The sequence below is a fragment of the Xenopus tropicalis genome, chromosome 4, assembly GCF_000004195.4.
Source record: "Xenopus tropicalis strain Nigerian chromosome 4, UCB_Xtro_10.0, whole genome shotgun sequence".
In the NCBI taxonomy this organism is placed as follows: Eukaryota; Metazoa; Chordata; class Amphibia; order Anura; family Pipidae; genus Xenopus; species Xenopus tropicalis.
Genome location: NC_030680.2, coordinates 139107598 through 139124722, shown reverse-complemented (window position 1 = coordinate 139124722; position 17125 = coordinate 139107598). Strand labels below are relative to the sequence as shown.

General features: G+C 42.7%; 1 protein-coding gene across 6 annotated transcripts in view; it reads left to right on the top strand.

Annotated features, from left to right (window-relative positions):
• The first annotated feature begins 6943 nt into the window (after positions 1 to 6943).
• The window catches only part of setd5 (SET domain containing 5), a 57227-nt gene continuing 47045 nt past the window's right edge, over positions 6944 to 17125 (top strand). For all 6 annotated transcript variants that reach the window (XM_004914108.4, XM_002938389.4, XM_012961698.2 and 3 more), the window contains exon 1: positions 6944 to 7293. The gene's annotated coding sequence lies outside the window, so the exon portion shown is untranslated. The remainder of the gene's footprint in view (positions 7294 to 17125) is intronic.

Here is a 17125-nt window from a genome sequence, read left to right as displayed (position 1 = left end):
GGTACAGCACATACTGATAAATACAATAGTATGCTACTTTAGTGCATATTACGTAACTATCACACCTGGTGCATTAGTTTTATGTTATACCCATGAATCACGTTGTATTACACAAAAAGTGTATTTTCTGGGTAGACCAGGCAAGGTGTAGGAGGGTTATTATATGACTTATCACATGTTCCAGGACATAATTATATTAAAATGATAAAGTTATGCAATGCTTCAGGTAAACAGCACTACTCTGTAAACTGAACGGGTGAGGAAAACCCTGGTGGTTCACCTCTATCTTCCAGCCACGACCCCTACCAGGTACAGCACATAAAAATGTTGTGCAAACTGGGCACCTTCAGTGGCCCTCAGCACTGCATGAGTTACCTGCAGTCCGATGAACAGGACACGCAAGGGCTTATGGTGCAAATTAGTCCCAGCTGCGTAACCCGTAGCAACCACTCAGATATTTGTTTTCAATATTCAAGCTGCAGTAGGCTAATCAAAGCTGATTGGTTACTCTATTCTTCAAGACTGGAGCACTTTGCACCATAAAGGTTTGTAAACAATTCTCCCCACAACAGATCTCTTTATACCTCGGGGGGCTCTGTGCCTCTGGTCATGCTCAGTAGCCTTATGATTGAACAGGAAGACTGAAAAAAATGTATAATACAGAATGAAATGGCTTTTAAAATAAATGTGTCAGCTGCATTTTAAAAGATAATCTGTTGTAAAAAAATAAAGATACCCCCCACTTTTTAAAGCTTTAAATGTAGCACAATTTGCTCTTTATATTTCCCCTGCTGTTTTCTTAACCATAGTGCGAATGCAAGAGTGTCAGCATCTAGAAACCATACACGTACACTACATATCATTAGGCTTACAATATAAGTGGTCATTCTTATGATGGCTAGTTGCTTGCTTGCAGGGCCCCTGAAATAGATCTCTGGAAACCCCGCAGCAACCAAATAACTGTGACAGTGCCACTGGGACTTCAAATGCCACCTCTAGCTCAGCAGAGCAGCAACTGGGAAGCAAGTGTAAAGGACAGCACCCTTCTGTGAAAGAATCTTTAACCAATGCTGGCTAGCAGTGCTATGCATGAGAAAGCCAGGTACCTGACTACTAATAGCCTCCCACTACAGGGAATGCTGGGAAACCTTCAACGCCTTTCTGCTAAGATGCACTTTATTCCCATTGCCCCAGTGATGAGCCCTTAATGCATTGGCGTCTGACATTTTCAGTCCATGCCCCCCTTTGGTCAGGGCCCCCCATTAACAAGGTTACAGCTATAGGAAAATACTGGTGTATCAGGCATTCAGCCAGTTCCAAAACTATCTAGGAGAGCAAATACATTTTTCTAAATGCCATTTAGACTGAGCCCCCCCTCCAAACAACCAGCCTCACTGTTTGGGAGCCACTCCAGTTACATTGCTAGCACTGCCACAATCTAAACAGCCACAGGAACACAACTGCTTTCAACTAATAGTTTTCCCAGCATTAAAAACTAAAAATTTAAAGAATAAGTGTTTTATATTTTACCCAGCATTATCACCTGCATGAAAACAAAGCCCACTTGGTACTGTGCTTGTCTCACAGCATGCTTTATATATTGAAAAATCTAATTAATTATCACAGTAAAGCATGTTTGTGGAACAGCGGGGCCGTATACTCTTATGCTACAGGGGTGCTGTGTGCTCATGTAATCACATTTCCTCTTAGTATTATATATAGTTAAAGAAAAAATAAATTCAAGATTGATCGCATTTGCTAGAAAAAAACCCCAATATTTGTATTTGTTATAGGCAGAAATAAAAAAAGAGGGAAAATATGGGATGGATCTATTGGTGAAATATGCCAGTCTCTCAGATATACGGGGGGGGGGGGGGGGGGGGGGGGACAGCATGGGGTGCCATCTTTCTCACTGTTACTGGTTATTTTTAGCAGTGATGTGTGTGATATAGGATTTTTTTCTAATCAGACAAATTAAACAAGAAGCTGTTTCCATGGCTAGGGACACCTAATACAAGGAGGAGCCTCCTGCCTTTTTGCTTTGCCTGTCCTGAGTAGCAGAAATAACCAGTTAACTAGGAAAATTGAGGACTGGTCTGGTTAGTGCAGGTCAAACAGGGAAAGGTAATGGGGTGGGAGGTGAAGGGTGCCTCACCCGGTATGAAGCCAAACCTCTTCCTGCCACGTAGCTTGTCGTTTCATCATACCGGATCCCCAGACTGGCGTAGAGGCATGATACTTCTATGCATACCTGTGTATATACGGATATGAAAAATAAAATTAGCTAAGAATCCCTAAAGAAAAAAGCCACATCCAAACCTGAAAAAAAAAGAAAAGAAAAAAAAGATCCAGGGCGAAGGGAGCTGTCTGTCTGTCCCCACCCCTAGCAGGATGCTTGAGTCAGTCCCTTACTAGAGCTGTGTCAGGCACGTCCACATGAGGCGTATCCTCGCCAACACATTAACCCCTTCACTGCCACAGCTTGCAGCAGTCTCAGAAAGGAACTGCAGGACCTAAATCTGGAGGATACACCTTGTTAACTGTCTGAAAGCATGGGTGCAATCTGTGCCACACAGAAATAATAACTCAGAGCTCAGAAGGATAATGTGCTGTGATATTTTTATTTATGTATCACCTTGAGCTGTCTTTAGGGGACTGCACAGAGGCAACCACCCCACTGGCCCCACAGAGAAGCAGCTCTACACAAACTGTTTGCTCTGCTGGATAGGGACTGTAACTGTGGGATGGTGTGTGTATAGTAAGGCAAAATGGCCCCAGGGGAAAGGGCTGTAACAGCATAACATTGTGTATAGTAAGGGAGGTAGTGTCATGGAAGGGGCTGTAATTGTGGCATAGTTTATAAGGTTAAGCAAGATGGTGTCTGGGGTAGGAACAGTGGGATAGTATATATATAGTAAGACAAGCTTTAGACAGGGAAGGGGCTGTGTTTGTAAAAATGAGCATAATAAAGCAAGATGGAGGCAGGAATGGGCTGTATCTGTGGCATAATGTACAGAGTCAATCCAAATATTGTCATCGATTTGGCCAATCACTTGCTGGGCTAGATTAGGCTGATCTGATTATACAGCCCCATGCAGTGCCAGAGCAAATGCTGTTCCTGCCCAACAAGATTAAACATACTGGATCCAAAATCAGCCAGATCACCTACACAGGGCATTAAGCTGCCAATCTGGTCTGTTAGGATTGACAAGAAAAGCATATTTCTCTAGAGCTTTATAGGTATTCCAGACTTCACGTCGGTTCCTGCCCCAGTGGAGCTTACAGTCTATCGGATTCACTATGGTCATCTGATCAGCAGCCAATTAATGTGCTTTTTTTTGGGGTGAAAGAGGAAACCCATGCACACTACGAGAGCATTCAAAGTACCCAGGCTGCAATCGTTCCTTAGGTCCCTATCTCTGCAAGGCAACCTCTGAGCCACCATTGCTGGTGATAATGTAGTAGCCTCCCCAGGCCATTAAGCTGCCAATCTGGTCTGCTAGGGTTGACAAGAAAAGCGTATTTCTCTAGAGGCGGCAATTTGTTATGCACCCACCAGTGAACAGGATCATTTACTTGTTACCCTGGGTGGGCATTTCTTTTCTATGAGGGCAAGATGGTGTCGGTAACACTTCATATCACGGTCACTTGATTTGAAGGTTGTAGTTCAACAAAAGCTGGACAGCAGGTTTGCTTAGAAATAATGGGCCCTTACACTGTCTTGTTGCCCCCTGATCCTATTATTATTATTATTATTAAAGGCAGCCCTTAGGGAAGAATCAGGGTTTGTGTACCCCCTCCCCCTGTGCTTCCCACTCAAACAGGGACATTATCAATGGGATTTTACAGCAGTTAAATTCCTGAAATGTCATTTCCTACCAATTAAATGGCATATCTGATCGAGTTCTAAAGAAGCGATTAAGGTGTATTTGAAAGACAGTGATAGGGGAAAAAAGAACCTGTGCAGAGTAAAGGTCACCATACACAGGCAGATTTCAGCTGCCGAATTGGGGTCCAAATTGCGGGCCTACCCAACCATATCTGGCCTAAAATTTTCCATTTAGATCAGGGATGATGCGGCCATTGGGCCAAACGATCGAATTAGCCCGATATAGGCCACCTTACGTGGGCATATTGGGAGAAGACCCGCTCATAGGGCGGCCTCACCAAACGATTGGATCTTACCGTATACGGCCACCTTAACGAGTTCCTAGGCCCATGCTCTCGAAAACTTTATAAACACCAGTGTCATTAGTTTCAGAGAGGCTGGGACACCATGAAGTGGGCTACAGAAAAATAAGCTTTGGCCACTGTAGAGAAATATTTTTTGAATGTGACAGACATGGGTGCAAACCAACCAGTAAAAACAGCCTCCCTTTCCCTGCCTTGGAAGCCCCATGGGGATTGCTAGCTAAAACTAACCAGATTCAAATTCCCTAAACCGTCAAGCAGATCCTTTTTTCTTTCTTAATGAAAGGGAATTGTAACTACCCTCCATGGAGATACCACCCTGACTCTAGGCAACCCCCTATTTTGTCCTTCCCTCCTGCTTCTCCAGCTGCTTTTGACCCAGAGCCCCCACTCACTGCACGAGGGGGGGGGGATACGACAGGGAAAAACAAGAAGCACAGGGGGGGGCGGTGCTACCAGATAGATCCACATTCCAATTTCACCCTTCCCCCTGCCCTGTGCTCACTGTCTGAAAAGAAAAGGGTTGGGCTAGTTCCAGCACTTATGCCCCTGCTACAGGGTTTGTAATTAGAATCATGACCCCCACCACCCCAGTCCTTTGCAAAGAAAAGGAGAGATGTTTCAAGGACCCAACACTGGAGATGGGGGTGATAAAAAAAAAAAAAAAAATAGAATTATCAAGAGGTATGAAATTCTCTCCTGCCCGAAAAACTTTTACATCTCGCATTAGATTTCTCACGGTCAGAACAGCCTGCTGGTGTCTCATGGAACAAATTCCTATCTACAGCCTCACCCTGATTTATGGGCATCTACAGTGCAGCAACGTATAAAATTAATTAAGGGCCTGTACTGTAAGTCATTATAGTCTCATACAAATGCAGGTCTGAGCACACTGCCTTTGGATCCTAATGGGAAGGAGTGATTGTTTACATCAACGCAAGATCCTGTACAGTATTATATAAGGATTTTCTATATCCTTCCGACAGTGCCTTGGAACGTTGCGATCACTTAATGAGAAGTCTTGGCTGACTTCATCAGATGCCCAGAAACATTATGGAATTGCCCCAAAAGTGTGCTTAATAAGGCGTGACGCATCATTTGTTTTATTGTCAGTAGGCAGCAATCGGTTTCACTGCCCTGCTTCTGATTAATGTCTCTGGAAGACAGGGGAGGCCCCGACTGCAGCCTGGGTACTTGGAATGCCCTCGCAGTGTGCATGGGTTTCCTCTTTCACCCCAAAAAAAGCACATTAATTGGCTGCTGAGCAGATGACCATAGTGAATCCGATAGACTGTAAGCTCCACTGGGGCAGGAACCGACGTAAAGTCTGTGGAATACCTATAAAGCGGTGTCTTTGTATATAAAGGTTAATAAAACATTGTGTTTAAGTATAGTGTAACTGATTAAAAGGAACAGTAACACCAAAAAATGAAAGAGCTTTAAAGTAATAAAAATATAATGCACTGTTGCCCTGCACTGGTAAAACTGGTGTGTTTGCTACAGTAACACTACTATAATTTATATAATAAGCTGCTGTGTAGCCATGGGGGCAGCCATTCAAGCTGGAAAAAAGGCACAGGTTACATAGCAGATAACAGATAAGCTCTGTAGAATACAATAGTGTTTTATCTGTTATCTGCCATGTGCCTTTTCTCCTTTGAATGGCTGCCTCCATGGCTACACAGCAGCTTATTTATATAAATTATAGTAGATTTTCTGAAGTAAACAGGGCAGCAGCACATTATATTTTAGTTACTTTTATACACTTTCATTTTTGGGTGTAACTGTTCCTTTAAGCTGGCAATAAAACATGATCAGGTCTTTCTATTGGTCCTGGAACAGTGCTACCCCCCCCCCCCCATTTTGGGTTTTACTTGCCCTTTATGGTGTGAAACCCCTGTAATAAGGGCACAGATATACACAGAGAAATACTATGAGGGTGTGCAGTACATGGGTATTGCCCTTACCCTAACTGGCCTCTGGATTGTGCCCTCAGATGGGAGGAGCAAGTTGCCCCTCAGTTTGAGGAACAGGAAGCAGAATTTCATGATTAATACACTAATGTGCCCCAGAAATGCCCTCCCCTCCTCCCCTGCAAGGCTTGGAGGACACTGCCCAATGGTTGGCACCACTAGAGGGTCTTGTAGCCAACTATACGACAGTATTTACCCTCCCTGGGGCAGAACCCAGTCATATTAATGCATAAGAAAACGTGTATATTACCGATCGCCTATTACAATAGGGAATAATGCCCCTCAGCAAGTCCGTTAAGCTTTTCAACGCCATTATAGTCCAAAGTGATATGAGTATCAAGATCCACGTCCCTATATATATATATCATGGATCCCCTCCCCAACCCCGAATATTCCAGGCACGGCAGCCCTTGTACAACGACCTACCAGGGGCTTGGATATTAATACAATACAGTGATTTGTGAATGGAAAAGGGTGGGAAAAAGAAAAATAAAAAATAAATAATAGAGCCGCGCTAAATAACCCACTGAACGAACAGCACCATCCACTCCTCTCATCGCCTCTCCCGTAACTGTGGGAAAACCAGTCGGAATCTCTGGTGTCTCAAGGTCTTGTCACCGCCCAGCGCTGATTGACATCCGCAGCCGCCCAGTTGGCGTCGAGGTCGTCTCCCTTCCACCAATGGAAGCAGCGAGTATGGGCGTGGTTACGAGCCCCTCCCCTTGTTCCCGCCGCCCCTGCCGCCGGACCCTGGGATCCCCGTGTGGTCAGTCGCGTTTCCGCCCGCGGAGGCAGCAAGTCGGCAGGGGGGGAGGGGAGGCGGTGTTGAGCGGTTGTCGATGCGGATTGGGGGGTGGGGGCCTCCAGTCAGACTAAGCAACGGGGTAAGGGGGGTGGTGGGGGGGGCCGCTGGCAAGGTACCCTGAACGCTCACCCCCAAGCACATAGACTCAACCTGGGAGCCTCAGCGGCGTGCCTGCCGCCTGGAGCTGGGCCTTGCCCTGGGCTGCAACGCTCAGGAAACACCGCGGCTTCAGCTGAGGCCTACAACTTTATTTTTCGTTCTGGAATACTTTGGGACTGTGTTTTATTGACGGAATTAACTAGGATAAGTTGCTCCAAGAGCCGGGTAAGTAATGTAGGGCCTGTGCTTGGCCCGCTGGCCAACATTTCATACATTTTCTACCCCTTTCCTATTGGGGCAACTAGCAAAGTGCCCTGTGCTTCCCTTTGGCTCTGCACTATGCACGTATGTAGGAATGTCACTGTATATTCTATTCCTCAGGCTGATCAGCCAGCATTGCTTCTTTATCATGGAGATGGTGTGCCTCTCTGTACATATACATATATTATACACGGTAACCTGTTTATTTCTTTATATTGGAACTTTCTCCATGTTGTGCAGTGTTCCACATAGGTATAAGCACATATCAGACCTGTATACACACTATATCTGTATGTATTATAGGGGTACAGAGACTTATAGTTGAACAGGAGCCTGGGACCTACACATAGAAAGTTTTCTGTTACGTTCAAAGTGGACCCACAAAGACACAGCTTTCTGCTGAGGGTTGCCATGCTTGTGGGGGTGTCACTGGGTCTCCCAGGTTTGTAGTTGTCTTTCTGATATTGCCCACCATGCTTCTGGTTTCCTTATTTGCCATAACCCTATGGATCCCTGCATGGTTTGTACCCTGCTCTGTTGTATTGGGTGCTATCAGTAGGGTGGGAATGATCATCACTGGTGGGTGGTGGTTTTATTTGGGCTAACGTGGTGTGTATGTGCATACATGTGTGGCGTGTATGTGCATACATGTGTGTGTGTACCAGGTAATACCAGAGTGTCGATAAAGCTTCACATATCCTTATGTTTTCTCTAGCAGTACCGTGCCTTGTTACCCCCCCCCCTGTGGGTGGACAGACAGCCTAAAGATATTACCCTTGCCCCGTAAGATTCTTTTTAGTGGTAAACGATTGCCTTCGGAGTCTTTCGGTAGTTATTCGCTGTGCCAGGGAGGGGAGAGCTACATTTGTAGGACCTACATTTGTATTAAAATAAGTAACACCTCTTGCAACAGTCGTTGTTATTGTTTATGTGAAACTGGTTAATAGCTTGTGTGTTTGCAGGGGGCTATAAAGCAGTTTGTATTGGGGTGGTGCAGCCCTGCATTGCCTTGTTTCTAAGTTACTGTGTTATAAATATGGTGGCTTACTGTAGGTAATGGTGTATGTGGCGTGCCTAACTTTGCTGGATTATGCAATGCTCTTAAAGGCATATGATTAACGAGGCTGCCTTACTGTGGGATCTCCCCGTAGGAGCTCGCTCGCCTATGCCGTGCACCTCAATATAAGGGCTTGGAGAGCACATTATAAAGGGATATGAACGCTGGGTTCTCAGATTTTGGTGCTATATGAAGTTATAGCTCCCATGGTTATTACCGTGGGTAAATTTACTACAGTGTGGGGGGAAAAGGGGGTGGAGTAGAGCTTTATTTTAGCAATGTATCCCCCCTTTATCATGTCTCTCTGTACCGTACCTGGAGGCAGTTGCAGATTCACACCTTCCCATCCCCCCCCCCTCTCTAACAAGTATTCAAGAGGAAGGATCTGGTGTCCTATTTTATCCTCCATTTCTATTGTAACACCAAGCAAGCAAGGAGGGTGGAGTTCAGGCCCTGAGATCAGATCTGTTTTGAAAAGAACTGCATTTTATAAGGGAAAAGCTGCAGCTGAGAATTTCTGATTTCTTTTTAATTCAGTAATAAACTGTAAGTTCCACGGCTGGGAATTTTCCTTAACTTATTACAGTGTGTGATGCTTTCTTTCTTTTTTTCATTTTTTTTGTGACCTAAATGGTCATATTTTGTTGAACCAGTTTTTGGCTCTTATCCACATCATTTCCCTGCATGCCAACAGCCTTCCCTTGTATATAGACTTATTTTCAATTTGCTAGAGTGCAATCTTGCCATATTACATGATGTACAGAGAGGGCTGGTAGGGCAGCTTTATTTAGAAAATATCTTTATTTTGGGACCCAACACACAATATTTTTTAGAGATTCTCTAGATTTAAGATTTTTATATTTTGAAATGATGCATCCACTTTATTAAATACAGGTTCAGGAATCCTCCTCATACCTGTATTTTTAGGGAAGCAGTGGGTCCACTGGCCGTACACTCCCCCTTTCCCCCCATACACTTTCAGCATTTTCTTCCTCCACATTGGAATGCATGGCTTTTTCTCTACAGATTTTTCTTGTTTTTACAGGGTTGTTTCCCTAGGATTTAATTTTTTTTTTAGAGTAAGGAAACTGAGTGTTTCTAAGTAGCATGCCTTGCTCTCGCATTAGTGGATGACTCAAGAGACATCTTTGTTTAACCCTTTGCGCATCAGCCTTGGCGTGAAGCTCAGTCACAGATCCGTGAAAATCTGTTTCTGTGGAGGCTTATGTTTTCCTGGTAGGTTGCTGTCTAGAAAACTTCTGCATTTTGCCTTGTGCCTTTGCTGCAAAATTGTGTAGAATTAGCACCCAGGCACCAATCTGGAGTTAATATGATTACATTTGCTGAATGGAGTTTGTAACTTTGTATATATTATTTCGACTTTGTTTTTGCCTACTCAGTGGATGTGTTTGTTATCAGTACTTATTCTGTAGGCAAGCTAAAAGGCAATTTGGCTCGCTTGGAGTTGGTATGCTAATTATTTGTGCATTGTGCTTGTTGTACCTCTCCTATTGGCATGTGCTCTGGGGTAGGGGGTGGGGGGGGGGCTTGCTCTGCCTGCTTTTGTTTATCCCTATAGCACGATCTGCTATTTGACCCCATTGCCTTTTTTTTTTGGTCAGGTTTTTCCCTTTCTTTATGCGTAGTATTAATTGTGCTTTGGGAAAACTTACATTTTTTTTACAATTTTACAATTTTATTTTATAAAATTAGAAGGTGTATATAGGGTGTATGCATTTGTGTATGTGCATATATATATATATAATATATATACACTACTATATATACTACAATTTATCTTTATCAGTGCCCAGTGTTCCATTAAGTAGTTTCATACAATCAGACCTGGGACCCCCCTTTAACCCATTGTATGCCAGACTGCTTACTTTGTGTTTTGGTGTGAGCTAAGCATTTCCTGCTGTTCTATCATGTGGATCAGTCTGTGAGTTTCTAACTGGCCTGTAATTTCCTGAACGGAGATCAGTGAAGCAGAGGAGCCAACTGTACAGGTTTGCTGCTCTTCATCTCATTTTTGTTCCTGTCCCCCTTTTTTTTTTTTTTTTAATAAACACCGTAAATGTGCTTTTGTCATCCATTAATGCAAATTCCAGCATCAGGCTACTATTCACACCCACTTTGCTCATGCCCATGGTTATTATCCAAGTTGTGCTGTGTATTCCACCCCCCCCAGTGCCATTTCACATGGGCTGAGTATCCTGAGGATAATGCATGGTTGCATTATGATCAGTACAATTATGAGGCTTTCCTGGGAGAGGTTTGTTGCATGACGGGGGCCACTTCTGCTAGATCAGGAGGGGAGAAGGGTTTAGTGCACAGCCCTACAGCCCTGGCTCTGCTGTTGCTACGTGAGAACCTCAAGTGGTGCTGTCTGTCTCCTGGGAACGGCGCAGCGTCCATTAGCACTGCTGTTCCTCGGAGGGAGGCAAAGGCTGAGGTGTATCTGGGAGATGGCTGGTTTTGTTTTTACCATCTGTTTTCCACCCCCCCACCTTAGCAGCATTACCATGACTTTTGCTTATCCCACGGCTGGAACAGTTCAGTTGCAGAATACGAAATATTAATGTAGTGCATTGCCCTTCTTTCTTGACCAAACAGCAATCTCATTTTATTACTTGGGCCATCCTACTTGCAGCGGCGACATTTGGAAGTAAACTTGCTTGTCATTAAGTATTTATAAAGAACCAGCATATGCTGCAGGGTGTATAAAGCAAACATACAGTGGTATGTTTTACCAGTGGTAAAGGGGACCCTGCTCTTTAGAGCTTACAATCCAACATGTTGCTGCTTTATTTCATTCCTTATAAAGGTCACATTTAATATCTCAATATTCCCTTTTGCTGCTTGTTTATTTTATTGTCTGTTTTATTGAATGGGTGTGTATATATGAGAGGTCTGAACTGTGACTTTTGCTACTTATATACACGATTATTTCTCTCTTATGAGGGACTTTCATATATCCTGCTCTGTGGCATAATGGTTAGTATTGGTGCCTGGAAGGACAGAGATCTTGGTTTCAGTCTGCATTACTTATGTGTTCTTTTGTACTTTGGTACTTATTCTATTAAATGTTGCATAAGGAGGAGGTTGGTGAACTACAACTGTGTATAGTGGCAAATTATCATATATTAATGATTTGTGAAACGTTTTTGTTACCAAGAGAGAGTAACACACTCCAACATTTGGTACTTTCATATTATTCACTGCATAAGGAGGAGGTTGGTGAACTACAACTGTGTACTAGTGGCGAATTATCACTTATTAACAAAAACGTTGCACAAAGCAATAATAAGAGAGAGTAACACACTCCAACATATGGTACTTTCATATTATTGCACTGCATAAGGAGTAGGTTGTTGACTACTACTGGGTACTGAGAGATCTCTATAATATCAGTTTTTCAGCACAGTGTACTTTATTTTTTTCTGATGAATTTTGTCTATGAATTGAGTAGTCCATACATTTTTAATGTTTTTTTTCAATGTATATTTTTACTGTATTTGTAATTTATTGATTCTTAAGTAGACTGGCCAGTCACTAATGAATTATATGTGTTCATGAATTGAAGTAAAAGATATCTGAATTCCACATTGGGTTGTTTGTTCTTTGGTACTTCTCAGGCGCTTCAGTGTTGAAAACTGGTTTGTTTATTGCCTACTTGTTTTAATTGAACCTAGTGAGTTGGTAGGTAGGGGCATTACATTATAAGCCTGTTTCTGAAATATTTTAAATGCTGCCTCTTTGCAGCTTAAGTTGATTTTATTACAGCCTTTATAAATCTGGCCTTAGCAGTTTCAGACTGGGATTCAAAATAGGCCCTGGCATTTCTAGTACAAAGAGGCCCAATAAATAGTGAGTGTCTATGGCACCTTACAGCAGCCCCTCTGGCATTTGCCGGAACCCCCAGATTGCCAGCCTGGGCCTGAATTCAGAGTTATAGATAAGAAACTGATTGCTGAAGGTTGCCCATCCCTTCAAGGGCTGGTCTCCTGGATATATTTCTTCTTTTATTATTGCAGTGTCAGTTTCCCTTTAACCCTGTCGGTGCCTGCCTCCCCGAGGCCTAATGAGGGCTTCCCCGTGTCCCCAGTGTTGCACACACAGCCTGATATGGGCTCACCTAGCATGGGCAGTCTGATGAGCTCACCGGCCCTGCGCCCTCCAAAAGATACGGAGGGTGGAGGATGGGATATGCTTGACTTTCTTTGCTTCTGCGTTTCCTGTCAGAGGGGCCCAACCCCCTGGATGCAATTTCTAGCATGCCATTCCATTAGAGTTAAAGCAGCAAGTTTATAGAATTAACCCAGATTGCTTACTTTTTACCATCAGTTCCTTCCTTCGTTTAAAGAGAAAGGTCTTTGTCTGCAGACCTAACCAGCCTGTTTTGCTGAATGACTCAGCATTGTTTCAGTCCTTCCTTTAATGACAGTTGCTGACTTTTTTGGATTTTTTTTCCCAAGGCACTGCATTCTTTTGCGCTGATCACCTGATGGATTGTGGGAATGTTTTGTTAGTGAGAGCATGGCTGAAGATTAGGTTAGAATGAGCTAAAAACCTTTAATATGTCAGTATACTATCTATATGCTGTGGGTGTTTCATTCTGTAATCTGCTAGCAGTTCTTTTCATTTATGTAGCTGGCCACACATGCCCTGAAATATCTGACAGCTTTTCCTCAATATATAATTAAGCAATAAATGTTGAGTGACCAGATATCGGTTGGTTGCCACACAGGCTGGTCATTCGAATGTCTGTATGGAGGCACAGGTCCTTATAGGTCTGAATTTTCTCTACCCAGATGGTTTGGTTTGCTTTTGTCAATTCTACCAGTTAGGTTGCCATACTTACTTTGGATTGGCCAAATTGCTCAGCTAAGGCTACCAATCACTGAACTGATTGCTGATAATGATAACCATTCTACTAACAAAGCCAACATATATGTACCAATAATCATACAAAGCCCTTAGGCCTTCAGCTATAAGACTTGCCTTTGTGCAAATGACTTATCTAGGCTCCATGGTGAGATTATTCTTGTGCCTACATGATTATAACACAGCAGTGCCCTGAACCTCCGTTCCGATACTGTAGGAGTTGTTCAGTAATTCTATGGGAACCATATGGGGAGGATCCCATCTCATGTGGGTCTTAACACCAAATAGTGCTCTGAATTGGCCTCTCAGGGCTTCCTGTACGTAGGGTTGTAGGCCTGACAGCAGCCCAGAGCATGGGCAGTGAATCAGTAAAAGAGAAGATGAGGAGAAACTGGGGCGTTATTGAGGGGCAAACCATTTAGGTTGTCCTTTAAGGCCTTTGGGTTATGCTAGTCATCAGCATTTGCTGTTTTTCAGTTTGAGCTGTTCCATTATAATTTGTGTTTAACTATTTCTGTTAGTTTGGTCATAGGGGCAAGACTAAATTATTGTAACTCCATAAATACTAGTTAACTGATGAATATCTTTGGCAGCAGTTCAATAACAGTGTTTACCAGCCTATGATGTAACTGATTAACCACCTCTTTTTTTTAAAGCTGGTAATTGTCTGTGTGGGTTAAAGGTTTCCTTTTGGTTTTATGCAAATATGCACTCCTCCAGATGTATACGTACATAGGCCAGTTCTACACAGAACTTTCTTAATAATTCTGATTTTAATCTGTAATTATTAATGATTCTTCTCCAGGGTTGTTTGTTCCAATAAATGTCATATTCACAGGTTAACTTACTGTGTGTTTTTTTGTGACACATAAAGCAACTAAGTGTGGTTTTGTTTATGGAAGCTGAAGTATATGCATTTTTGGGGGTGGGCAATTTTATGCATATTGGCCTTATGTAAGTTAAATGCAGGTGGAAGGCAGCAAGTTGCTTTTTTGCATTCTTAGTCTATTTTTGTGGCAGTTGTCTTTTAGACAGTGCAGAAGATCATTCTTGATTGAGCTCTAAAATGATATACCATCTGATCTTTTTATGGCATAGGTTATTACCCAAGTAGAAAACATAGGCATAATAAACTGCTGTAATAGGCCAGTACTGTCATTTGGTCTATAATGACATTTAATGCCTGTGTCCCATTTGCTTTTGACACTGCATATAAATTCCTGAACTGCAACGTAAGCACATTGTGGCACCTTGCTTTCCATCACATTTACCTTAGGAATGGCAGACCAGCGATGAAGCCTGTATATTTTATTGATGTGATTAGCTGCCTTTTTTCTGGAATATTGCCCATTATTTTCCTCTATGATGACCTTTGCCAAGACTTATCTTTCTTACCCCATAGGGCAGCTACATCATCATCTTAAGGGCTGTGGCACATGTAGAGATTTGTTGCCCGCGACAAATCTCCCAGAAATGCCATCCCACAGGCGAGAATGTAAATCGCCGGTGGGATGGCATACGCGGCGCAGTGATTTCCCCCGAAATCACAGAAGTTGCCTTGAGAGGAACTCTACGTTCCTACGTGTACCACAGCCTTAAATGTAGAATCTTTCCTTGGTAATTACTATAATAAAGTAATTTTGCCCTAACTATAAGGAAATTAAGGTATTAGATTAAAAGAATAAAAGGAAAAGTTGCCCCTTCTTGCCAGAATTGTTTCAGAGCAATTTCCATCTGACAACCAGTGTCTGCCAAAGGCAACGTGCTTCCCCAATTTCAAAGAATGAAAATTGCCCAGATATTGATCAAACAAGTTTAAAAATCTCACTGACTAGGAAAGATTGGCTTGTTGATGGGGTCCTTTCTCTGAGGACCTTTATAGCAGTCACTGGCACCCTAGGGCCAAACGATTGGATCAGTTCCATATCACCCAACTCAATGTGGGAATATCCGCTCAGTTTGTGACCTTGATAATTGAGTGGATCTTTTAATGTATGGCCAGCTTTAGCCTATTTCTGTCTGCAGAGATTTGGTTAACCTGTTCCCGGCCATGTTGGCTAAACTTTACAGGTGACGAGAGCAATGATCCGGATCACTTGGTCAGGTTTCACAGTTAAATTAGGATATGTTCATATTTGACTTTGTATGTGGCTGTTGGCGATTTTCCACAGGGATCCCTAATGATCCAGTGATTTGGGTGGATGAGTGAATAATGGTGATGGTGTGTAGCAAGCATAGGTATTCCATTGAAGGATTTGCTTTCCAGCAGCCCTAAGCACTGTAGCAAGATATCAGCCGTGACTGACTGCGTAGATCTGACCTGAATGACAAAGTAGATGCTGTGTAGTCATTTCAGCAGGATACAGCTTGAGAATGAAACAACACAGGGCAGTTCAGAATGGAAAGTTATAAATGGAGTAGGAGTAGCCTAGATTATTTCCCTTTCATATTCAGGTCACTTGCACATTGCTATATGCAGTACTTTATGCTTTTTGTAGACTGGTACAGGGTAGGAAAAAGGCGCTCAGGCTCCCCCACCCATTACAGCTCAAATTCATAGAACTTCATTGATCTCCTTCCTGTGAGTGCAGGGCAGCTTAAATACACCCTTTTCCTTGGCAAACAGCACTAATGTCTATAGAATCACTCTAAGCAAAACATTGCCCAACAACAGTCTTTATTCTTGTTTTGTCCACAAATTTTAATGTTTTATCACAGGTGGCTGACCACAGCTTGTGAAACTCAGGGAAACAAAATTAAGGCCGGGATTCTGCTTTGTGACCCAAATATTGGTTTAGAACTAGTGATGCACCACTTTTTCTGCAGTATTAAAGGTAGTCATGAAGACCCACCCTTCAAGGGGACCCATTTTCTGATCTGCATTATACATTTTCCCCAAAAGTGCACCTCTGTCTGTATAACCAGGGCACATACAGGTTAGCACTCTGACCTCTTCTGTTACATGTTGCCACCCCTAGGCAGGGTTAAACGGAAGTAGAGGAATCGGGAAAAGAAGCATTGGCTTTGGGGTGGGAATTAAACAGTTACACATACGTTCATTCAGGATTAGTTTCCCTTTAAGAGGTAACAGATTGATATATGTATATCTCAAGTTGCATAAATAGAACTACAAAACCCTATAATGCTGGTTCTAGACCTCTTCAGCTCTATTTCAGCCTCCATATGAGCCACGCACAGTGGCTTATTTCCCACTTGGCACACAGGGGAGATTCTGTTCATTTTCTGGCTTTGCACTCTTACTTTTCTGACCCAGTCCAGGTTTCCCTTTTAGGACTTCTCCTTACAGGGATTTTTTTATGCTGAACTCCTGCTTTTCTCTGATAATCACAGTGCCAATGTAATATTGTAGAATTTTATTGATATTTTTAGACTGGTGTATTACAGTTGAGGTTGTAGCCTTAATATATGCTCCACATTAAGAAAAGACTCCTTTATCCAGAAAAACCCAGGTCTCAAGTATTTCATATAAAAAAATAAACTAATACCAGTATTGATTTTACACCTTGTGTTCCTGTAGTAGTCATATGCCCACTCGGAGGAAGCTAATAACAAATGTAGGGCTTTTAATTTTCCTATTTTACGCTGTCATGTTTCCATGGAGACCCAAACTGAGCTGTGGCTTTACTATCCATAGCTGTAAATGGGAATAAAGAGATTGCAGAGGTTCATCAATACAGAGCAGGGAGTAGTAATGGGCATTGCAGCAATGGAGAATATACCCAGTAAGTAGAAGAGTTTATTGTATATTTATTTTTTTCCTATATACAGCAGAATGGGATTTACCATATTGCTTTCCCAACAAAGCCTATGCGCTAATGAAAACATACTTAG